General features: G+C 41.1%; 1 long non-coding RNA gene across 1 annotated transcript; it reads left to right on the top strand.

Annotated features, from left to right (window-relative positions):
• Positions 1–2354: 2354 nt before the first annotated feature.
• Positions 2355–3864, top strand: LOC138258885 (uncharacterized). The gene is made up of 3 exons (XR_011198599.1): positions 2355–2403; positions 3181–3263; positions 3527–3864. It is a non-coding gene; the product is annotated as an uncharacterized lncRNA (long non-coding RNA).
• The last annotated feature ends 710 nt before the right edge of the window (positions 3865–4574 follow it).

The raw sequence follows: 4574 nt of genomic DNA, 5'->3' as shown, positions 1-4574 counted from the left end.
TCAGATTCAGCTTGCAAGACTCCAGCAGGACTCCACTGCAACCTTTGCTTCACCTTCTACCATTGGATCAACTGCAGAACTGCTCCAGGAACTCTACAGCTGCAACAAAGTATCCAAGACGGCTACTGCAACTCTGTAACTCCAGCTCCTGCCAGCAATGCAACAGTTTCTAGGTTGTGCATGCTCCGAGGACTGACTGTCTTCATCCTGCACCAGAAGGACCAAAGGAATCTCCCGTGGAGTAACAGAGTCACTTCTCTGCTTCAGCAGGCACCTCTATGCAGCGACCACTGGTACTCTGGGTCCCCTCTACTGATGACGAGCGTGGATCCTGGAACACAGGTGGTGGACCAAAGTGACCCTGACTGTCTAAAGGTCCAGCTGTCCAAATTTGGGGGCAGTAAGAGCTTGCCTCTCCGTGCCAGACAGTACCCCTCTGCTCTGCGTGTTTTGCAGCTCCTAGGGCTTCTGTGTCCTTCTCCAAGGAATCCTTCATGCACAGCCCAGCCAAGGTCCCCGGCACTCTAGCCTGTGATGCTCAGCTCCCTGAGTTGTTCTCCAGCATTGTGGGATCCCTTTGTGTAGTGCTGAGAAAACCATGATTTGCAACTCCTTTGTCCCTTTGTCCTGGGACTCCTGTGGCTGCTGCCTGGTCTTATGGGAGCTCTCTGAAGTGCTGAGAGCCCCCTCTTTCTCCTCAGTCTGAGTTGAGAGCCCCAGGTCCTTCCTGGGTCCACGTAGCACCTTTTCCCACCAAGTGTGTCTTTTACGTGAGCCAAGGCTTGTTGGCAGAATCCAACAGCGAAAACCAGGCTGCATTCATCTCTTCGACGTGGGACCTCTCTTGCACCAAGCAGGAACCCGCAGCTGTCTTCTTTGGTGCATCTCTGACTTTTTCTTCCAATCGGAGGTTCCACTGCTGCACCTTCATCTAGGTTTGCAGGGGTTCCTGTTCTTTCTGGACTCTTCAGCTGTTCTTGGACTTAGTCCCCTCTCTCCACAGGTCTTCCGATCCAGGAATCCATCATTGATGTCTTGCAGTCTTGCTTGTTTTTTGCATTATCTTCTATCACGCCTTCTAGTGAGTTTTAGGAAACTTGCTGTGTTTTGGTGTTTTCTTACGCTCCCAGCACCCCTCTACACAATACTCTTGCCTAGGTGGGAAACCGACATTCACATTCCACTATTTTTAGTATATGGTTTGTGTCCCGCCTAGCCCCATTGTAACCTCTGGTGTTTCTTGCTATTTGCACTATTTTATGACGGTTTACTTACCTGATTTTGTTACTAGTGTATACTTTATGTATAATACTTACCTCCTAAGGGAGTATAGCCTCTAAGATATATTTGGCCTTCTGTCACTAAAATAAATTACCTTTATTTTTGGCAACATTGAGTATTGTCATTCTTGTGTGTAAGTACTGTGTGACTACAGTGGTATTGCAAGAGCTTTGCATGTCTCCTAGTTCAGCCTTGGCTGCTCTTCCTACAGCCATCTCTAGACAGCCTGGCTTCTAGACACTGACTACATTTCACTAATAAGGGATAACTGGAACTGGTATAAGGTGTAAGTACCCTTAGGTACCCACTACAAACCAGCCCAGCCTCCTAAAATACCCTGGTACATAACCTTGCAGGTAAATTGATCTGAGATTTGGGTATGAAGTGGAGGGGAGGTGTTGTTTCCCTAATTTGTAATGATTATCTACATGTTGGAGATAATGAACTTTGATATATACCAAATGGCCATTGTTGTTTCAAGAACAAGCCTGTCCTTTCCACTTTGCATCCCTTATATGCCAGTATATATATATCCTATTCTCTCAATCAGTCAATATCAGAAGTCTGTGGTCACTGCCGTAGTCAGCTCTAACATTGACTTTGCCAAACAGTATTATGGCTGTACACTTGGGCACTTTCAATTTTCCAAGAGAAAGTGTTCATTTCATGAACATTGGAAATGTCAATTCTGTACAGCTGTGAGTCCTAGCTTTACATAATTACACTTTCCATAGCTGATTTTCACCTGTGCCCATGAAAGCAACTTCAACTTTTAGATTAGGTCCATTATGTCGATATGGTGCTGTTCTTTAATTTATTTTGAGTACTGTGGCATCGAGATATTTATAATGACTTTTACATAATGCAATAATGACTAATTATTGGTGAGGCGTTTGTCTATTTAATTATTGAATAATTTCTTTTTTGTCCCAATAGATTAGTGCGTTGGGCACATTGCGGTTGAGTCAGAGATTTCAATATGGCGCCGGTGTGGTGCCGGTAGTGATTTTTCAGTGGTCCAGCTCTTCCACGCAGGGCAGAAAGTGAACCTGTATGAACATGAAGCAATTTCACTTCCTGCCCGACGTTACATCGAGCGAGCACTGGGTATAAAGGAGGCAGGTGAGGCAAGTCCGGTTCCTTCATTTTTGTTAAAAAATAAGTTAAGCGCCGAAATAAGAAATGAAATAAGACCGCTGACTTTAAGGTAAGTAGAGGGATCCGCTTATTTAAGAGAGGGAGCGCCTCTGTTTCCGAGTTCGATAACATAGTTAGAGTTGAGAACTCAACAATATGTTAGAAAATTGTGATATAAGGGTACTCGCTGTCTTTCTATAGTTTAGCAATATATCTTTAACATAAAATTTTACAAAAGGGCATTTCCCTACATATTAAGAACAGGTTTATAGTAATTAGGAGATCTATAGGGTTTTAGCCTTTTAGAGGTTTATAGAGTGTAGTTATAGGGTGTTGTTAAGTAATAGCTGATTAATTCTGAGAGCATTACTGTATTTTGCAATTTATTATTTATTATTCTCATTGTAGAATTAAGGTCGGAACCAGTTGAACAATATTTGGTTCTGACATATTTTATCTATATACATTTGGACTCCATGGTAAGTCCTCTGACTATGATTGATGCATGTTATGAAACTGAAGATAGTGCGGTCATGTTATGTATTTAAAACATCTTTTTAGGCTGCATTTTGGACACACTTAAATTTGGTGTCGCCTACTTTGGTTTCACTATAAATAAAACAATCTTCTTTACACTTTCCGTGCACTTATGGGTGTAAGACACTATGGATGAATTTCCATCACTACATGGGTTATCACATGGTGTTGGGGCCCCTGTGTGATGATGAATAATGGATTGATGGTCTCTTTTTATCTATATAGAAATACAATCCATAAAGACGGTGGATATTAAGGAAAGTATCCATATGTATCAGTGTGGATGTTTTGTACTGGCTTTTTTGAAGGTGAGTGGTTGAGACTATTTTAATGGTTGTTCTTATGTTTTATATGAGGTTTTTTATACATAAGTGTCACTGTCAGTGGACTGTGGATTTGGATATAGAAGGTGGTTAATGAAAACTCTTGTTGTGACGTTAGATATTAGAGGAATCTGGGGGAATTCTGATAAATAATTAATCTTAATTTTTAAAGGGGGATTTATATTGTATTTATGGATCACTCATGTGAAAGTATAACTATAATGAGTTTATCATGTTGTTGTATGTAGGTTTGAATCAATAACTTTGGGGAACACAAGATTTAGTCCTGAAGAAGGTGGTTGAAAAGATTCGGAAGCCCACTGAAACTCGTAGACGCTTTACTGGACCCATAGAAGGAGGCCTTTATTGAATAAAGAGTACCGATAATTATCGATAGGCCTGGTCCTATCAATATTGGGACAGTTCTATTTTATAGACAATTGTATATGTCTTTTGTTTGTTTCCTTTTTATTGAATTGTATTTGATGTTGATTTTATGTCATTGATGTTTTAATATTTATGTGTTTGCTTTGTCATCACATGACCTGGGAGTTTACTCGTAACTTTATAAAAAATTTACCTTTGATTCTTTTGATTCTAAACTGATTAATAGAAAGTTCCATTATTGATATGAGTGAGGTGTGATTGGATTAGCTTGCCTGGTGGGGATTTTTCTACAAATTTCCCATGAAAGCAACTTCACCACCAAAAACAAATCTGCACAGGCTTTTTCATCGGAAGCTGCCCTTATGATAGTGTTTTTAAAATTTTAGAACAGTCAATAATCAGAGTGTAGTAGATAACTCTAACATGTGGGTGATGTAATTACATTGGATGAGATACTTCAAGGATAGGTAATATGTAATGCTAAGATTTAACCACATTTATGATTAAGAAACCATTTGCAACAGCATGATATGGCCTTGGGGTGTTCTCTAGACTAGTTTGCTAATGCAAACATTAATTTCAGCAAGCAAACATCAAGTTAACATTTTTACTACAAAATGTAGCAACTCACCACTCTACCAGAGCAGACAGGTACCCTGAACCCAAAGAAGCATGTTGGTGAAGAGCTAACAGTGTGGTTCTGGGCACGGACAGCTGTCAGTGGCCTCTGCTGGGTGTTAGCCTTTATGGCTGCACTGTCCTTGGCATGGTGGTCTGACCCTATGCCAAATAGCAAGATGGGCCCCCTGACCCTGTTCGTCATGATGGGGTTACTACAGCTGTGGGTAACCTCTTTGGTTAAGCTGGGGGTGACCCTGGCTCAGATAGGATTAGCAGAGGTGGATACCT

Source organism: Pleurodeles waltl, chromosome 2_1 (assembly GCF_031143425.1).
Source record: "Pleurodeles waltl isolate 20211129_DDA chromosome 2_1, aPleWal1.hap1.20221129, whole genome shotgun sequence".
NCBI classification, from domain to species: Eukaryota; Metazoa; Chordata; class Amphibia; order Caudata; family Salamandridae; genus Pleurodeles; species Pleurodeles waltl.
Note: the sequence above shows the minus strand (reverse complement) of the source record. Positions and strands in the feature narration are given on the sequence as shown.